Here is a 21441-nt window from a genome sequence, read left to right as displayed (position 1 = left end):
GATTTCTATTGATGGAAATGATTAATAAGATATAACTTGAAGCGCAGCAACATTACGTGAGATAACAAGAATACAACTCAATAAATAGAGATAAATGAATTAAAAAGTGGTGGGCGAGGGTGAAGTTCCATAAATTCCGCTACAAAATGCTGTCCTTCCTTCTTCGTTGCCGGTGATTACTTCCATTAGTCATCCTCGGCCATCAAAATGCTTAGCTACTGTGAACGTGGTATAGTATATCATTAAGGACTAGGTTAATCACTTGACTGATTGACAGGTAGACACAGAATGATGCAGGTGTTATATCACTAAGCTTATCCATCCACACACACACACACACACACACACACACACACACACACACACACACACACACACACACACACACACTAAGGAAAATATTAGTTGTAACCCAAACTATGCCCCGAATTTTCCTGTTACTAATCTATGTGTGTGTGTGTGTGTGTGTGTGTGTGTGTGTGTGTGTGTGTGTGTGTGTGTGTGTGTGTGTGTGTGTACGCGCCTTACCTATTCCGCTTGCAACATGCCCATCTGCATGATTTATAAAAGATTTCTCGGCAATCAGGCGTGTTTGAAGTGCGGTTTTAAAATAGCATAAGTAAAGTGTGCTGTGAGTGAGTGAACAAGTAACAAGTAACAAGTAACGCACGCATTGACTCATTCAGGCGAAAATGCTGATGAAAAAATACAGAAAAATAGAAAATAGAAGAAAATTTTAACTTAAACATACTAAACATACTAGAAGAAGAAGAAGATGAAGAAGAAGAAGAAGAACAACAACAACAACAACAACAACAACAACAACAACAACAACAACAAAAAAGAAGAAAAAGAAAAAAGAAAAAGAAAAGGAGAAAAAAGAGAGAATAGGAAAGCAAAAAAAGAAAAGAATAATATAAAGAAAAAACTGTAATTATTACTACCACCACTGCCCCTACTACAACCACCACCACCACCACCACCACCACCACAACCATCACCACCACAAATACCACCACAACCATCACCACCACCAGTACTACCACAACCAACATACGTACCGAGCCTCAACCACATCTTAAGCCCCGTACAAACGACATAATGCACAAAAGAGGACTAGAAATGGGCACGAATGGCAGCCACAAGTCTCCTACAACACCTCTCGAACGCTTGTCCTGTGTCTGTCCGGCGAGGCACTCAATAAAACAGCATGCGGGGAAGGGAGATGGTGGAAGGTGAGCATGTTAGCGCTTCACTGATGTGTCGCAGTGGCCTCGTTACAATTAAATCGCCTCCAAGGGGTTTGCTTCAAAAGGAAAGAGGAGAGACAGACAGAGGGGAGGAGCCACGTAACTCGATATACTTTAATTACAAGTGCCACAGAACATTCACTTTTATTACAACGGAACAAATAAATGTATCGTTGCCTGTATGTTTGTTCTTTCACCTTCATCCTCTAGAGCTCTTTAACAGCCAGGGACGGAGTGTCGTCAGTTTTCATTATTCATATATTTCTGCAAGGACGTGTGACATTTTTTCGCGTTTTCATTTCCGTCAGCAAAGTTAATGAAAGAAAATGTATTCCTCGAGGTGACGGCACAAAACCATCCACATGACGAAGAGAGGCAATGGATCTCACTTCACTGTTTGCCTTTTCTGAACTGGCGAATCTGTCTTAAAAAAAAAAAAAAAAAAAAAAAAAATACGTATAGACCAAATAACAGTAAAAAATAAAGTTACAGATGTTTGACTGGAACACGGCAGATATTGGGATGAAAAAGATGGTTAAGATCCACAAATTAACAAATGAAGACGTGGAAAAAAAAGAATAACGGACAAATGAACTGACCACCTCCCTCTTGTTTTCTAATGGATTCCGAGACTTCAACTGACTGATTCACGGGCAGAGAAGTAAAAATGAAGAAATGAACAGGTACAAACAGGTAACATAAACAAATCAACATGTATAATGAAGAAAGGTAAAATAAATGCACTGGTTATCTCTCTCATATCACAGCTGTCCTTGAGTGGTGGCAGTGTTATTGTTGTTGTTGTTGTTGTTGTTGTTGGTGGTGGTGGTGGTGGTGGTGGTGTCAGTACAAGCAGAGTTCCCTTCATACCCAGCGCCCCCTTGCGGTCTCTCAGGCACTTGCTCGCCTAACGAAGGAAGTCTCGGGAGGCGGCGGCGGTACTAAAAGAAGGGGGGAGCAGAGGGGCTGTAGTTGCAGGAGGGAGATGGGCGGGATAATGAAGAAGATAGGGAGGAAGGGAAGGATAGGGAATGTAGGCGAGGGATAAAAAACGGAAGGAAAAATTAAGTTAATGATGCTGAGTAAAGTGTAACGGAAAGGAAAGTAGCTGAGATAAAAGACAAAGAAGATGAATAAAGTGTGATAGGAGAAATATAAAGAGTAAAGGGAGGAGACAATCAGGAAAGAGATAAAAAGATAAAATAATCGTGAAGAGAAAAAAAAAAAACATGTGGCTAGAAAAACAAAATAAGAATAGAAATTAAGAAAAAGGGAGTAGTGAGAAATAGAAAATAAGAAGGTACACACACTAAAGCCATAATATTCATCTTTGCTATCCGAAACTACACAGCCAGTCAAGAATACAAGTCCGCAGATAAACACACATGTAAAACTAATGAAGCTCACCTATGCAAGGCTGATTCGAATGCACAAGTAGCTATTCCGATAAAGGTGCTGAACTCTACACTCTTCTTGAATACTGCAGTATATTTTTTCTCAAGGCACTCCGAGATTCTTGGTAGCAATTTTTTCGGAATAAAATATAGTAAAAGAAACTAGAGATACAACCACCGGTAATGACAAGCACACTAAACTCTACGGATCATGTCAAGAATAGCGAACACTCCACCTGTCTTACCCAGCTCCCACTTTGCAGCTCATCCACTCACCTGATATGACGTGTGAATGAAAATATAACGAAAAGTAACCTAACTCTAACTTTATCCTAACCTGACCCTAACTTTTACTTAGATTAGGTTAGGTTAAAGTCACGGTTAGGCTAGTGTTGGTTATATTTTCCTTCACACGTCATGTCAGTGAGCGAGAGAGTTGCGAAGTGGGAGCTGGGAAACGATGAAAGCTGGAGGGTTCGCTAATCTTGACATAATCTAACTCTACCAAACCTCATATTATTTAAAGGTGCTTCAATCAGTGGTTAGGGAAAGCAGTCATGTACAATAATCAATGTTTGCTCTCTTTCTCCATAACACCAAGTACAAACACTCGAGACGCTGTTTGACACTATGGTTGGGTTGCATTCGTTTTATGAATAAGATAAGGTAGAAATGTTCGCCACTTACTCTCCTTAACACCACGCTGAAACACTCGACAATAACTCTTCACTGAACAGCGTGGAGAAATATTCGATACTTACTACATAAAGAAGAAAGTGAACAATCGACACACAATATTCACCGTTATGCAGAAATATCGGACTTCTCTCTATCTTCCAGTGTACAGATATTCAACACATTTCATTTGAGCAATGCAGAAAAATAAACGATACTTTTTCTTTTAACTCATTCAGTAACATGACGCGTTTTCATATTTATTCTGCTTACTCTTTGGTGATTTTATGCGCTTCAGAAACGTATATGGGGATTAAAATAGTGAAGACTGTGGTCATTAATCTTCTGACCTCCATAGACCCTTACTAATCGTACACAAATCTCAAGGTAAAAATATATTTCAGTACTAAAGAGGTTAACACAACTTAGAATGAAAGACAACATGATTCCTATTGCAAATGGTCCTACACTGCCTAGCCCCGCACCACAGTACTAGACGAAGCACCAAGAAGCAAAGACAACTAATTGAACGAACCCACCACAAATTGCCTGCTGTCCACGTCCACTCCCTGAGCAGTTTTCACCCCACTCCGAGGGCGTCACCTTTCCCTTCCTCACACCCTTCCCCTCCTCCTTGACCGATGCCACCAAGACACGTCCCAAAGTCAGTGATTCGTAGCTGATCCCAGAGGCAGTGAGGACGAAATGGAGTTAGATCGCCTTCTTCTTCTTCTTCTTCTTCTTCACTGTTATCACTAGTATAAAAATTAAGATAAGGAAAACGAAAAGAAAAATATGCAAAAATAATAATAAAAAACAAGGTGAAAATAAAAAGGAAAAAAATTACATTGGGTTGGAAAATGAAACAACAGGGAAATATGAATGAACAACACCACGTAAAAGAGAAAAAAAATCATACTTTGGTTGTCATGAAGCCGGAAAAGGGAAAAAGAAACACACACACACACACACACACACACACACACACACACACACACACACACACACACACACACACACACACGAGAGAGAGAGAGAGAGAGGAAAAATGTTGAGAGGGATACCAGCGTCATTAGGAGATTCACACTTTTGACAAATTACTGATGAAATAATACCAAACCGCTAACAGTCGGATAACAATATAATTTTTTCCCTCCTCTATGATCCTCTCTCTCTCTCTCTCTCTCTCTCTCTCTCTGTGTGTGTGTGTGTGTGTGTGTGTGTGTGTGTGTGTGTGTGTGTGTGTGTGTGTGTGTGTGTGTGTGTGTGTGTGTGTGTGTGTGTGTGTGTGTGTGTGTGTGTGTGTGTGTGTGTGTGTGTCTTGCCATTGAATGATAAGTAAACATTTTTAAATGCATCTATTTTATCCAACTTGTATAAAATCATGTTTGAAGGCACTGAGAGAGAGAGAGAGAGAGAGAGAGAGAGAGAGAGAGAGAGAGAGAGAGAGAGAGAGAGAGAGAGAGAGAGAGAGAGAGAGAGAGAGAGAGAGAGAGAGAAATCCTTAAAACTCCTTCATAAGATTTCCTATGAGGAATATCACGGGCACTGCTTCTCAAAGTTTATACTCATCGACATGGCATTTGTATCTTGGCTTTTGGTGAGCGCTAATACTGCCTGCAGAGGACAAGAGGCGCGCTTGGCTATTCAGTGTGAAGAGGGTGGAGTGGCTCGCAAGGTATGAGTCATGTGTCAGGTGAGTGGTAATGAGTCTCCTCTTCACAGGTAACACAGGCACGAGTAGGTGTTCTTGTCGAAGGGAGATATAAAGAGAGAGAGAGAGAGAGAGAGAGAGAGAGAGAGAGAGAGAGAGAGAGAGAGAGAGAGAGAGAGAGAGAGAGAGAGAGAGAGAGAGAGAGAGAGAGAGAGAGAGAGAGAGAGAGAGAGAGAGAGAGAGACGGGTGGAGTGGAGTGATGGAAGGAGAAGACCGAGGGATATGGAGATAATGGAGGATAAGGGGCAGTAAGGGGCAAGGTTGCATATATGACGCAGGACGGTGATATTAAAATTGTTGCATATATTTTGAGGCAGGAGCGAAAGTAAGTGTGGCCGGCATTTTTAACGTTGAGAGTATGAAGAGGACCTGGGGCCACGGGAGGCAGGGAGGAAGGGACCAATGTGCGGCAGTGTGGGCGTGTGTTTCTCTGTGAGTGGGCGGCAGATAAAGCGGGGGCAACAAGTCGGGAGGTATATTTCGATGGGGGGGTGCTGGTAGTTGTTCTGGAAGGGGTAGAAGGAGGAATGGGGAAGGAGAGAGAGGCCCTGGAAGAGGAAAGGGGGTGGAGAGAATAGATTGTGTGGGGTGAGGGGCCGATTGGGGGTGTATTTCACTGGTAGAGCGTGGGAGGAGATAGAAGTGACGTGGATATGGAAAGGAAGAAGCACGGCTTGGTTGGGGGGCGGGGGCTGGATGGGAGGTTTGTACGAGGGTATCGAGGGGGTCGCCGGGAGGAGGGTGACTGACGTGGGCGAATGAACGGAAGATGACAAAAGGCGAATAAGCAATCCTCCATGAACCTCGCCGTGGTCGCCTGTTCCCTCTGGCGGAGCAACCCCCCCCCTTATCCCTTCACTCTCCCCCAACGTCGCCGCCTTCGTCTGCATCTCAAAGTGAAATGGGCAAACAATGGAAGTAACACATCTGATTCGAGAATGAATAAATAAATGAAGGAAAGAGCAGCCATTTGCATTGCAGATGCAGAATATGAAACACCAAACATAACCTCTTATCAAAATTATGCCCTCCCCCAACATGGCAGCTCCGGTAGTGACGTCACCAAGAAACCCAAATGTCAGCGGTGCTCTGAACCAGGAGGGGCGGGGCGCGACCACCGTCCGGAGGCAGGTAGGTATATATACAGGTGACGCGGCCTGGTCCCGTCCACTTCCCGTTGGGTCTCCACTCTCCGCGCATCTCGTGCCAGCACAGCAGCAACAGCAGCCCAGCTCGCTCCCTCGCCTTCTACATCTCCAGACACACACCTTTACCTCCAAGCCAGGTAAGTGCCTCTTCTCCCTTCAGTTGGTTCGTAACGTCAACTGCCGCACACATTTCCACGCGGAACGTGTGACGCCTCAGGTCACACTTGTCTCTCCCTGGTCGGCATTAACTAACTATTTGACGAGTCTTGCACGCTCTCATCCCCCTAATTACTTAGTCTCTTGTACCTTAATGAGAAATTAAGTGCTGCCATCATGATGGTAGCGTCACGTGCTGAGATGCGGCCAAGGTGACGGCTGGCCTCGCCTCGCCTCGCCTCGCCTCACGCGCCTCAGGAACTTCAATGCTTGACTTGGCGTCTTCATCTCGATCTTCCATGCGATTAATGATTAAAGAGAAAATTTTACTGCCGCTCACTCACACGTTGAGTAAAAGTAATAACTCAACGCTAGCTTTATCTTTAAATGCGATGAGCTTGAAGAAGGCCGAGCTCCTTTATACAATAGTGACGCACGCTGTGATCACTGGTGCAATAGCGCATGTTGCATTTCTCATTTAGTTGCTCAATAAGAAGAATTGGAACATTTGTTGTCAAATGTACGAATCTGAAGCAATTTTGTCCTCAGTGGGTGTCGTGAGTAGGAGAGCGGTGGGACGGCAAGCGGTATCAATAGGCAGCGTCGAGGCGTGGCAGGCCGACACGCGGGACGCAACAGTGAATGTTTGACCGACAAGGCAGAGTGCTGGGGTTTGTCTTTCACTTGCTGCGTGAAGGTCTGATGTAAGGGTGATGTTCCTATTGCAGCACTGCGACACGCGGTTCATGGCTATGCTTGCTGTGCTAATGACAACGGTTGTTTTGTTTTAAACAAACAAACACAAAAAGAATGTTTCGTTAATGGAATGACCAAAAAAACAAAAATATTAAAACACTTTACATGTTATTTAGAAGAATGCAACTGTTCACCTAAGAAGTAATATTTACAGAGCAGTTATAAAGAGTTTTAATACTGAATATATATATATATATATATATATATATATATATATATATATATATATATATATATATATATATATATATATATATATATATATATGCCTAATTCTAAATGTTATCGAAGCGTAATATGATATTGATAACGTAATGATTAGTGAGGTGAAGTGAGGTGTAAGGAAAGCACCTCGCACAACAGGTGAGGTTGTGGTGCAGCAAGCAGCGCACCGTGCCAGGTATGGCAGGCGGGGTGACACTGATGCAGCGGACACTTGCTAGACAAAACGCTACATAACACATTTTGAAATATTTGCGCTTACAGAATAGTCTTTGAAGCACCATTAAGGTTCAGCGCCATATATCACTTTAGAATAAATGCAAAGAAAAAATGTTGTGGTTCAGCGGCGGTGAATAAAACGGTACATCAAAAGACAGTGGTGGCAATAAATCTTCGCTGTCTCAGCCTCTCAGCTTGTGAGCGGTGGCTTCGTATTCAAGGGAATTCAGAGAAGCTGCATCGGCCAACCTTCTCCCGTTAGGATCAAAGGCAACGATTACAGTATTGCCCGCAGCGGTGTCGACAAAGTTTATTAAAAAACACTTTGAAAAAAAATAAGTGATGAATTTTTAGAACAGAAATCCTTATTGCCAAGGATTATGATAATTATTAAAAAATAACAACTAGTTATTTTTTCAAGACCATTCATATTCGTCAGTTATTCGAATAGCAAAATGAATGCACAACATCTCCTAACTCGTCATTCGGAACAAACCTTAAAGAAGAATCAAGGAGATACATGAGCGCAATGCACACCTGAGGAGCGCACCATGAACCACAAGGTCCTGGTCATGTTGTAATTGTGCCGCGACTCAATGTTCCTTGAGGCACCACACACCACACGGTCATGCAGTGATGCATAGAAGAGTTTCACTTACGGGCACTTATTAGGGTAGTGCTGGTGATGGTGGAAGCGGCAAGGGTGTGGGAAGCAACAAACTGCTATATTCCTGGTGCTTCTGCTAATGGTAAGGGCCGGGGATTTGTGCAACAGGTGAAGGCACCATGGCAGTGCTAGGTTGTCTCATCATCACCAATAACGTGTGCGTGCGTCGCTGTGTGTGTGTGTGTGTGTGTGTGTGTGTGTGTGTGTGTGTGTGTGTGTGTGTGTGTGTGTGTGTGTGTGTGTGTGTAATTCACCTCGGTCGTCTGCTGGTCACCCAGCCAGACGGAGCCATTACGGAGCGAGCTCAGAGCTCATAGACCGATCTTCGGGTAGGACTGAGACCACAACATACTCCACACACCGGGAAAGCGAGGCCATAACCCCTCGAGTTACATCCCGTACCTATTTACTGTTAGGTGAACAGGGGCCATATATTAAGAGGCTTGCCCATTTGCCTCGCCGCGCCAGGACTCGAACCCGGGCCTCTCGATTGTGAGTCGAGCGTGCTAACCACTACACTACGCGGTGTGTGTGTGTGTGTGTGTGTGTGTGTGTGTGTGTGTGTGTGTGTGTGTGTGTGTGTGTGTGTGTGTGTGTGTGTGTGTGTGTGTGAGGTTGGCCAAGGTGTTTCACCAGGGAGGGCACGGGTGGAGCTTGGTGGCCGATCAAACACTGATAGAGATTCTTTATTTTCCTAATTATACTTTAAACTTAGGTATTTTTTTCTCGCTTGTTCTACTTTTTCATATTTATTTCATGTCGATTGGGAAGTGTCCAAGTTACGTAGAATAACATAATGTTTCCATAAGTCTACAAGAAATCAAAGACATAAAACAATCTTAACCTAAAACCACGTTCGTCTTACATCAGCTTCAGCGAACGTAAAACAACCGATAGCATTTAATAAAAGAAAAAAAAAAAACCCAGAATATTACACAGAAATTAACAAGAATCTACGAGTCTACAAGAAATCAAAGACATAAAACAATCTTAACTTAAAAGCAAGTTCGTCTTATATCAATTTCAGAGAAAATAAAACAACAGCATTGAATTAAGAAAAAAAAAAAACAATATTACGTATAAATTAACAAGAATTTCTTTAATATTGTAAAAATTCTTCCATAAGGTAGAGAGAGAGAGAGAGAGAGAGAGAGAGAGAGAGAGAGAGAGAGAGAGAGAGAGAGAGAGAGAGAGAGAGAGAGAGAGAGAGAGAGAGAGAGAGAGAGAGAGAGAGAGAGAGAGAGAGAGAGAGAGAGAGAGAGAGAGAGAGAGAGAGAGAGAGAGAGAGAGAGAGAGAGAGAGAGAGAGAGGCTGTTCTCAATACCAGTAATGCTTCAGGTTTTGGGTCGCCGCGTTGATGCAAATAAAACTCGGGTGTCACTTCCACCTGTGCACCGCCTGTCACCTGCCAATCGCTGCTGGTCACCGCTGCCCTAACCCAATCAGCTGGCCGTGCGGGGACTGGCTGATCACATACTAACAGATGGCTCACGGCTAACAGATGGCTCACGGCTCAACACACACACACACACACACACACACACACACACACACGCACGCACACACACACACACACACACACAATGCACTTCGACACTAAAACATCAATTCTTAGTTGCTTTTTCGTGCGGAAAGAAAGTGAATATATACACACAGCACGCCTGTCTGGCCATATTCCGCACGCTGAGTGGTGCTTGAGTGTTGAAAAGAGTGCATGAAATATGAGAAAGACTGGGGTTTTTTTTAATGCGAGATGAATAAATCGGAATTTCAGTTCTTGTTGGCTTCTGAGCAAATAGGTGGGAAATAATTATGATGTAATGAATACCACAACAATAAGAATAGTACCAACAACAACAACAATAACAACAACAACAATTACAGCAATAACAACAAACAAAACAAATATTCTATTAACAAAACAATCACAAGGAACAACACACAAATATAATAAATCAATAACAATAAAAAATATATACATTACGATACAACAATAAAGCAAAATTACATTCGACACACACACACACACACACACACACACACAGACGGAACCACACTCAATTTTCTTTCGATCATTAAAAAAGAAGGAAAAAAAAGGGCGAAAAAAAGAGAAAAATTCAGCTCCCACACAAGGCGGGCAGGAGAGCAGACCAAAACATGCCTCAGATCGATGACCGACGCGGGAAACACACCAGTGAATAAAACTTGGTGGCCCGTCGTGACCTGTGCATTGCGGGCCGCGGGAAGCAAGAGGAGTGGAGTGGTGGGAAGGGGTCGGGGTGTGTTGGCGGTGGCGGTGGCTGGGCTCGACTCGGGGAATGGGAGGGAAGGAGTGTTGGTCTGGGATGCGGCCAAGTTCATTAGATTCATTAAGGCCCGTGTGTGTGTGTGTGTGTGTGTGTGTGTGTGTGTGTGTGTGTGTGTGTGTGTGTGTGTGTGTGTGTGTGTGTGGAAACTCTCCTCACTAGAAGTTATTCCAGCTTTTATTTAATTTTAGTCTTTGCCCTCACTTCTCTCTCTCTCTCTCTCTCTCTCTCTCTCTCTCTCTCTCTCTCTCTCTCTCTCTCTCTCTCTCTCTCTCTCTCTCTCTCTCTCTCTCTCTCTCTCTCTCTCTCTCTCTCATCCCTTCTTCATTCTTCAAACTCTACTAACAGTGCAGTTCCTTGTTCTCTGCTTTACTCTTTCCTCTCTTCCCTCTTCCTCCTTTCTCTCTCTTCCCCTCTTTCCCATTTTCCCCTCTTCCACCTTCCCTTCTTCTCGTCTTCCCCTCCTCACCTCAAACCTCACTTCTCTTCCCACGGCCACACTGCATTGTTAGCTAAAACCGGCGGCCAATTCTCTCTCGCCTTCTAGCCAGGCAACTAGAAACAAGGATTTAAAAAGGCAGGAACCAAAACAACTGAGATTTTAATGAAGTCTGAGAAAAGAGCAAACGAGAAAACTTAAATCGTTCGGGTTAGTCTAGAATTTTTTTTTTCTTTCGAACAATGGTTATTCTCTCTCTCTCTCTCTCTCTCTCTCTCTCTCTCTCTCTCTCTCTCTCTCTCTCTCTCTGACATTTAATCTATGTAAAATGTCCCCAGCGGGAAATATTCAAGTTCAGTTTTCCTTGTGTATGTGTGATTCACCTCGGTCGCCTTCTGGTCACGCAGCCAGTCTTCCCCATTACGGAGCGAGCTCAGAGCTCATAGACCGATCTTCGGGTAGGACTGAGACCACATAACACACTCCACACACCGGGAAGCCACAACCCCTCGAGTTACATCCGGTACCTATTTACTGCTAGGTGAACAGGGGCCACACATTAAGAGACTTGCCCATTTCCCTCGCCGCTTACCGGGATTCGAACTCGGCCCTCTCGATTGTGAGTCGAGCGTGCTAACCACTACACTACGCGGTGTGTGTGTGTGTGTGTGTGTGTGTGTGTGTGTGTGTGTGTGTGTGTGTGTGTGTGTGTGTGTGTGTGTGTGTGTGTAATTACTTAGGAAAAAATCCAACAGTTACACACACACACACACACACACACACACACACACACACACACACACACACACACACACACACACACACACACACACACACACACACTCTGATTTCCTAATAGTCATGGTTCAGGAACAGAACACAAACTTTTCTCTAATGTAACGCGCTTCACGAAAGTGGCGACGCACATCAATGAATCTGACCCAAGAAAGTAAGATAAGAAAAACAATAAAAAAAAAATATAGCAAATAGAAATAATGAGAAAAAAAACATATATATTGAAGAGTTAAGAAAGTAAGGAATAATTCGAGGCAGAGAGAGAAAAGATGAAGTCAAGTTATATGAGAAAAATTTTCGTTTGATTTGCTTCTCGTAACTTTATGGAGAAGATTCAGATTCAGATTCAGATTTCTTTATCATCCACTAAAGAAGTTATAAGGCAACTTACAATAAACAGTCTGTAATCCCAATAAAGACATGATTACAATGGTTTAAAATGCATGTCTTCTATAGTCATAACAAATATGAATTCAACAGGGTAAAGAATAAAAAAAAACTAAAAGAAGGAAGGAAGGAAAAAAAAGTCACAAAGCCAAGTCGAGGAAGGACGAGAAGAAACACTGGCCCCTAAATCAGGCTCATAAAAACATCACAGCGAGGCTTCAAAAAACTTAACCCAAGACAGAGTTTGAGAAGTGTGTCACCCACCGGAGTGCATGGAAAGTAGGTAGGGGGAGAAAAATACAGGAAGGAGAGGAGACGAGGTAGGGATGTAGGAACCCGGACAAGCTAAGGGAAAAAAAGAATAGAGAGAGAAAGTTGGAACAAAGGCTGAGGGACGTATGGAAGTGTACAAGAAGGAAGAAAACAAAGGCATGGAAGTAGAAGAAGAATGGATGAGAAAAGAGAAAGTAAGGAAAAGTCAAGAAGAGATGGGAATGGAAGAGTGACGATGAATAATAGCGATGTGTGGAGAGAAGGGAAAGGAATGAGGGTTGAAAAGTGCAAGGGGTGAAGATATTAGATGAAAATGGACAGGTGGACAAAGGCAGGGAATGAATGGCGAGGCGAGGGGAATGTTATGAAAGTGTAAAGGAGAAGAAGCTGGTCCTTTGAGAAAGAGACGCAAGGCAAGAAATGGCAAAAGATGCTCAAGAAATGGAGTGAAAAAAAATTGAATGTCACTAAATATAAAAAAAAAGTAATAAAGAAAACCAAAAATGGGAATATCATAATAGGAAAAAAAAGAGGTATAAAAGTATAGTAAAAAAATGAAGAAGAAGAAGAAGAAGAAGAAGAAGAAGAAGAAGAAGAAGAAGAAGAAGAAGAAGGAATAACAGAATATATATATATATATATATATATATATATATATATATATATATATATATATATATATATATATATATATATATATATATATATAGATAGATAGATAGATAGATAGATAGAGAGAGAGAGAGAGAGAGAGAGAGAGAGAGAGAGAGAGAGAGAGAGAGAGAGAGAGAGAGAGAGAGAGAGAGAGAGAGAGAGAGAGAGAGAGAGAGGAAAAAAAGAAAGTAACAGCAACCGATAAGAGGAGAATGTAAATGAAAGGGAGAGGTAAGAAGGGAGTGAGACAATCTGATAAATCTTGTGTGTGTGTGTGTGTGTGTGTGTGTGTGTGTGTGTGTGTGTGTGTGTGTGTATAGCAGTAGTAGCGGCAGTTCATCTATCAACAGAGGAGGGAAGCTGACAATATATCTACTGAAAAAAAAAAATATATATATATATATGTATATGGAGAAAAAACTTAAAAAAAAAAAAAAAAAAAAACGATGATGGAGCACCGAACACACAGCTCAGTGACAAATGGAAGCTACAAAACACCACAGTGTGTGTGTGTGTGTGTGTGTGTGTGTGTGTGTGTGTGTGTGTGTGTGTGTGTGTGTGTGTGTGTGTGTGTGTGTGTGTGTTTCACTGTTTGATCTGCTGCAGTCTCTGACGAGACAGCCAGACGTTACCCTACGGAACGAGCTCAGAGCTCATTATTTCCGATCTTCGGATAGGCCTGAGACCAGGCACACACCACACCGGGACAACAAGGTCACAACTCCTCGATTCACATCCCGTACCTACTCACTGTTAGGTGAACAGGGGCTACACGTGAAAGGAGACGCACCCAAATATCTCCACCCGGCCGGGGAATCAAACCCCAGTCCTCTGTGTGTGTGTGTGTGTGTGTGTGTGTGTGTGTGTGTGTGTGCGATCCCCTTGAAAACCAGACGGCGGGTGATTTAGACGAGTCCCAGTGAGTAATCGACGGACCCATGAATACTGTTGGGCGAGGGGAAGCTGGCAGAGAGAGAGAGAGAGAGAGAGAGAGAGAGAGAGAGAGAGAGAGAGAGAGAGAGAGAGAGAGAGAGAGAGAGAGAGAGAGAGAGAGAGAGAGAGAGAGAGAGAGAGAGAGAGAGAGAGTTTCCATTCATCCGGCTCTTTGTTCCTCTCCCCTATACTACCCTATGCCACCTGACTTATTTACACATACATTCATACATACACCATACAGATATATAGTTCTGGACTTTTACATGCACCTTTTAACAAATTTCCATACACCTGTACACACACTCTCTCTCTCTCTCTCTCTCTCTCTCTCTCTCTGTCTCTCTCTCTTCCCCAACCGAGTGTTTGACATCACTTCTATCAATTCATTTACTTTATTTTATTGTTCTTTATGCAAGAGAGGAGGACCGGCCAAGGACAACAAAAATATAAATGAATAAATAAAAAATGCTCACTCAGTTGTCAGTCTCCTTATAGAGCCGATAGAATTAGCAAAAGGATAGGACCTTTATCTTGATACCTCCCTTTTGAATGAAGTCAAGTCCTAGGAAGTTGGAAATACAGACACAGGCAGAGAGTTCCAGAGTTTACCAGAGAAAGGTATGAGAGGTATATATTTTAATCCAATAAAAACTGTGCTAACTGATGGGAGAGTGGTGGAACAAAGCATTGAGGTGAAGTGCAGGTGTGTGTTTGAAAGCACAGGAAGGGTAGAGGATATAGGCGATGGAGAGAGTTAAGTAAGGGTCAAGGTGATGAAGGAAAGGAAGGTAACAGGGAAAATTCACGTCTTGTCAAAGCGGAAAATTTGGTCTCGTAAATATGGCTTGGTGTAAAATCTTTCCTGAAGGTGATGGTGCATAGTAGAGGTTGGTCATGCTATACTCATCTCATCCTTTCCTTGCCTTCCCTGCTTTCATCCTACGTGTAGTCTTCCTCAGCTTAGCCACCTCTCTCAAGTCCAACCTTCCTACTCTAATAATCACTGGTATTCCTCCTCCTCCTCCTCCTCCTCCTCCATTTCCTTCAATCCTAACACCCCATATATGTCTTCCCTATACATCTTCCTTTCACACACGATTACTTCCCACACTTCCTCTTACTCACACACACACACACACACACACACACACACACACACACACACACACACACACACACACACACACACACACACACACACACACACACACCAATTAATATTCCCCCCTGCTTCCCATCCATTCTCTCGCTCTCTCCACCTCGTCTTCTCCCAGCGCCCTACCTTCCTCTCTCCCTGCACCTTCTTCACCTGTTTCCTTCCTACCTGTGACCCTAATTAACCACCTTCCGTCACACACCTGGCGAAGAGAGAGAGAGAGAGAGAGAGAGAGAGAGAGAGAGAGAGAGAGAGAGAGAGAGAGAGAGAGAGAGAGAGAGAGAGAGAGAGAGAGAGAGAGAGAGAGAGTATATAGACTCCAAGCGAACAAGTCTAGCGGGTTCTAGAGTGAGAGCATAATGTAATCTCGAAGGAAGCCGTGTGTGCTCTCTACTTAATCTTAATGGATACGCCGAAGCTCCCACTAAAGGAACGTGGAAAGGGTAGAGTGGTAGACTGTATGGTGGTGGTGGTGGTGGTGGTGGTGGTGGTGGTGGTGGTAGTATGTAAGTCTAAAGATAGATTACAAATACGTGAATGTGAAAGTTAAGGTGCTTTATTATTATTATTATTATTATTATCATTATTATTGCTATTATCATTACCTTTATTGTCATTTATGTAAATATGTCAGTAGTTTTAAAAATAGAAAATCTACTGTGTGTGTGTGTGTGTGTGTGTGTGTGTGTGTGTGTGTGTGTGTGTGTGTGTGTGTGTGTGTGTGTGTGTGTGTGTGTGTGTGTGTGTGTGTGTGTGTGTGTGTGTGTGTGCAAGTGCGTGTAGATATTTTAAAGAAGTGTTTGAGAAAGATATGTAAAATGCATGCACTATCTCGAAAACACACACACACACACACACACACACACACACACACACACACACACACACACACACACACACACACACACACACACACACACTGCGCAAATGATTTACGCTGATGGGGAAAAAATTGGCCCAAAAAACATTCCATCAGAGAGAGAGAGAGAGAGAGAGAGAGAGAGAGAGAGAGAGAGAGAGAGAGAGAGAGAGAGAGAGAGAGAGAGAGAGAGAGAGAGAGAGAGAGCAAAGTATATCTATAATAAAAAAAAACTGCCAAGCGATAAAGTGGAAAATGAAAAAGACATGAGGAGTAGAAAGAGGAAGAGGAGGAAGAAGAAGGAGGAAGAAGCAAAGGCAGAGAGGCTAAATCAGACGAAGAGGAGGAGGAAGAAGAAAAAAAAAATTTCAGAACTTCAATAAGATAAGAAAAACCGAAGAACTAGAAGGAGGAAGTGAAGGAAGAAGAAGAAGAAGACAAGGAGAATAGACTGAAGCAAATGATAAGGCAAAAGATCAGGAAGAACACGGAGGAACAACAGCAGGAGCAGCAGGAGACGCAATAAGGGGCGAGAGAATGAGGCTAAACCATCAGAATAGGAGGGAAGAAGGGACAGAGCACAAGTGGATCCAGGCTTAGGTGCGATGAGGCTTTGAATAATCGCTACTGCCACCATGTCGCTTCATTAACAGGTGCCGAGGACACACACACACACACACACACACACACACACACACACACACACACACACACACACACAGTATCCGAGGGCGAAAATAGAATCAACTTCGATGAAACAAAATCTACTGTGGCCAGGTTGCTTTGCAAGAGGAGGAGGAGGAGGAGGAGGAGGAGGAGGAGGAGGAGGAGGAGGAGGAGGAGGAGGAGGAGGAGGAGGAGGAGGAGGAGGAGGAGGAGGAGGAGGTGGAGGAGGAGGAGGAGGAGGAGGAGGAGGAGGAGGAGGAGGAGGAGGAGGAGGAGGAGGAGGAGGAGGAGGAGGAGGAGGAGGAGGAGGAGGAGAGGAGGAGGAGGAGGAGGAGGAGGAGGAGGAGGAGGAGGAGGAGGAGGAGGAGGAGGAAACTGATAAAATACAGAGAAACTGATAAAATACAGAGAAAGGATGTGTGCGTGTGTGTGTGTGTGTAGTGTGCAGGTGTGTGTGTGTGTGTGTGTGTGTGTGTGTGTGTGTGTGTGTGTGTGTGTGTGTGTGTGTGTGTGTGTGTGTGTGTGTGAGAGAGAGAGAGAGAGAGAGAGAGAGAGAGAGAGAGAGAGAGAGAGAGAGAGAGAGAGAGAGAGAGAGAGAGAGAGAGAGAGAGAGAGAGAGAGAGTTAACAAAACGAAAATCTGAATTTTTAAAGGAAAAGAGAAAATAGAATCACATAACACACACACACACACACACACACACACACACACACACACACACACACACACACACACACACACACAACACACACACACACAAGACCTCTCAACTCTCTCTCTCTCTCTCTCTCTCTCTCTCTCTCTCTCTCTCTTAGGAAAATAAATACATAAGCTACATTAGAGCCAGAGAGAGACACGTTATCAAGCGACACAAGGTCACAATCCACACTGGTGCAATATGCCACACAAACTCTTTCTCTTGTAGACTTGTGCGCTTCTCTTTGCCCACGCTGTCATTCATATCTCACTTATCCACTCCCTCATCCTGTATTCCTCTCACTCATCATCATCTCTCTTTATTTTCCTTCTTCTAACTCCCTTTCGTTATTTTCCTTTTTCTTTGCCTTACTTTTGCACTTTTTTGTTGTTGTATTCATTTTTTGTCTCACTTATTCACTCCCTTATCCTCTATTCCTCTCACTCATCATCATCTCTTTCTTTTTTTCCTTCTTCTAACTCCCTTTCGTTATTTTCCTTTTTTTCGCCTTACTTTTTCAATCTTTTTTTCTGTCTTCAATTTCTTGCCTCACTTATCCACTCCCTTATCCTCTACTCCTCTCACTAATCTCTCCTCTTTTTTCTTCTTCTAACTTCCTTTCGTTATTCGCTCTTGTTCGCTTTACTCTTTCAGTCTTTTTTTTCTCTTCATTATCTTCTTTGTATAGTCTTTGCAGTCAAATTTCTCCTCTTCCTCCTCCTTTTCTTCCTTTTCTTTCCTTTCCTCGTAACCTATATTCCTTTCCTCCTTCATTCTATGTTTCCACTTTTCTCTTATTCCGTCTCTCTATTTCTTCGCCTCTCTTCTTGTCTACCATTCTCCAATCTCTCTTACTCCTCTTCCCTTCCACCCACCCCCGTCTCTCTCTCTCTAAGCCTCACTTCACGACAAACAAGTTCATCATTGCAATCACCGCGCCCACTAAACCTCGTGCGTCTGTCCTGCTCCCTCTTCTCTCGCCCGGAAAATGAGGAACTCGAGAAGAAAGAAAGAATGAGAGTCCCTCGGTTGGCTCCTGACAGATCCAGCAATGACCACCTGTTCCTCCTGGCGACTCCTATAGTGGTAGTGGTCTATATCTGGTTTCACGACTACTATGTCTCCTGCAGATGACAAGGCAATGGGCCGAGGAGGAAACGCATTAAATTGTGGTTAAGGGAGGTAGAAAGATTAAGAGAGAGAGAGAGAGAGAGAGAGAGAGAGAGAGAGAGAGAGAGAGAGAGAGAGAGAGAGAGAGAGAGAGAGAGAGAGAGAGAGAGAGAGAGAGAGAGAGAGAGAGAGAGAGAGAGAGAGAGAGAGAGAGAGAGAGTATAAGGAATTGTTAAACGTTATGTTAGGTTTTGAAAATAGTACACTGAATGAGAAAAATAGTGAATATACATCATAGATAAGAATATTACAACTGTATTTTGTTAGTGACGTATATATTCACCCGTACTGATCTGCCTGCCAACTTGTCTGTCTGTCAATCTCTCTCTCTCTCTCTCTCTCTCTCTCTCTCTCTCTCTCTCTCTCTCTCTCTCTTCGTTCCAAATTAATAATAAACTTTGGTCTCGGTAATTTCAAACTCAAGGGTGATTTTCCTCTTTTTATGGTTGAAATCTGCTCCAGCAATATTTATTTTGATATTCTTGATGATTAATTTTCTTTTTTTTTGTTCTTCCTTATATATATATATATATATATATATATATATATATATATATATATATATATATATATATATATATATATATATATATATAAATAATTAGCATTTTATTGTCATTTTCATTTTTATACTTTCTCACTCTCAATTATTTTTTCTCCTTCTTTTCCTTCCTTCATATGTATATTTATTAATTAAATAATCAGCATATTATTGCCATTTTCACTTTTATACTCTCTCTCTCTCTCTCTCTCTCTCTCTCTCTCTCTCTCTCTCTCTCTCTCTCTATCTATCTATCTATCTATATCTATCTATCTATCTATCTTTCTTTCTTTCTCTTTGTCTGTCTGCATTCCCGTGTGTCTGTCTGTTTGTCTGCAGGGGTCATAAAAAGAAATGTTATCACCAGATTTCAATGCCGTTCTCATGGAAGGTTGGCTCTGTAGTTTGGACAGCGGAACCTACTGATTAGATTTCGTGACTTATCTGAATATTAATGTGGATCCTGAAATGATTTTTTTTTTTAACCTCCCCAATATTTTTCGACATTTTCTTTGGAGATTTCTTCCGAGTTTCTGAGGCAAGTGATGTTTACTATTTGGTGAAATTGCAGGTAAGGTTTTTTTTTTTCTGTTACAAGATGAGGCAAAAGAGAAAGCCATTAATGTTTTATTTTATACCTCAATGCGATAAAGTATAATGTGAAACGCACTCAAATAATCAGTAATAAAATAGAGAAAAATGAAGAAATTACACGCTGGCAATAGAAAGAAAAAAATCAATAAAGTTATATTTCTAAAGCGGTAAAAAAATTTAATCATTCCTGAAATAATAAACACTTGGAGATGGAAGACAAAAAGAAAGGAGAGAATATGCATCACTTGAAGCAATCACAGGAGCAATTCTAAAATAATTCCATTCAAATCAGTAATAAAATATGCAAAAAAGGAGAAATAGCGCCACATTTAGAAAGGAATAAACCAAAGAACCTTTATTTCTTATGCCTTACAAATATATCAATACTGTTAAAAAAATAGTGAAGGTAAAAAGAAGAAAAAGGAGATACATACATCACTTATGGCAATGAAGAACAAAACTTAAGTAATTTTAGGCAAACTATAATATATATACACAATTTTAAGCAACAGAACAGTAAAGAAAACAAAAAACTCTGTCCTCTTCTCTCCCTGCAGCGTCCTTCATTAGGCAATCCGCTAATTAAACGTTAACAATTGTAAAGCGATCATTAACTTAACAGACACACCCCTGATCACTGCCATCGCGTTCCCCTTCAGTGCTTTATTACATTCTCCATCACCCCGGGCGTCTCCCAAGGCTAGCATCCCACTCAAGCCTCAAATTAGAAGCAGGGATAACCGCTCTTACTCTATGCAGCAATAGGGAACTTCCTCCAAGGTTTCTCAGGATCACGCAATGAGTAAAGGAGCGTGTGAGAAACATTAGCGTATTCCCTGAGGCGATCTGCGAGACATCACAAGGTATTGGTAAGGGTCCAAGGTGCTCGTCTAGGGAACACTTAGCCATGTTTCTGGGCCACTGTGGTAAAGGGAAACAGGACCCAAGGGAGATGAATGAGGAAAGGTGAAAAGAGAGTGAAAGACGCCGTGGGTTGAACATGAGTACAGTTTCACCCGGTTATTCTTCTTCCTATCTATTTTTTTTTTTTGTGATGTAATAGGTGTTATGGGAATGTAATGGAGTTTTTCATTCTTTATATAGCAACGTGCTCTCTTGTGGTGAGTAGATTACTTGTGTTTGACGAAAGAAATATATCGTTACCTATATCGGTATCATGTTCATTATATTTACCGGTAGCATCATCGTTATTTTGTAAGTAAAATCTTTAATCTTTAAAAGAATTGTTCTCTGCGTAGAAATAAACATGGAATAAACAGGCACAAACACAGTCATTAACACTGTTAGTAATTCCAAATAGAACAATTACTTAAGAAAAAAAAAATATACGAAAGGAAAAAAATAATTCCCTATGTAACGCAACCAGTTAAAAAAAAATAAATAAAATAAAGCACAACTCATACTTCAAACACCGCCAAGGCCAACAAAATCAATGAAACTTCCCAAACATCAAAGACTTAAAAATGTAACGAGCATGAACACAAAAAACCTGCAATATGACCGGCTAGGAGTAATGAAACGTGACAACCATTGACCGTAGACTTTCCTAGGGTTTGTGCGCCTAACTGAACAAGCAGGGCTGACTACAGAATTTGTACCCTAAACACACACACACACACACACACACACACACACACACACACACACACACACACACACACACACACACACACACACACACACACACACACACACACACACACACACACACACACACACACACACACACACACACACACACATCA

General features: G+C 42.3%; 1 protein-coding gene across 1 annotated transcript in view; it reads left to right on the top strand.

Annotated features, from left to right (window-relative positions):
• The first annotated feature begins 6166 nt into the window (after positions 1-6166).
• Positions 6167-21441, top strand: part of LOC123516616 (FMRFamide-related neuropeptides-like) — an 83638-nt gene continuing 68363 nt past the window's right edge. Inside the window, exon 1 of the mRNA XM_045276176.1 lies at positions 6167-6319. The gene's annotated coding sequence lies outside the window, so the exon portion shown is untranslated. The remainder of the gene's footprint in view (positions 6320-21441) is intronic.

This window comes from Portunus trituberculatus, chromosome 41 (assembly GCF_017591435.1).
Source record: "Portunus trituberculatus isolate SZX2019 chromosome 41, ASM1759143v1, whole genome shotgun sequence".
Lineage (NCBI taxonomy): Eukaryota > Metazoa > Arthropoda > Malacostraca > Decapoda > Portunidae > Portunus > Portunus trituberculatus.
Note: the sequence above shows the minus strand (reverse complement) of the source record. Positions and strands in the feature narration are given on the sequence as shown.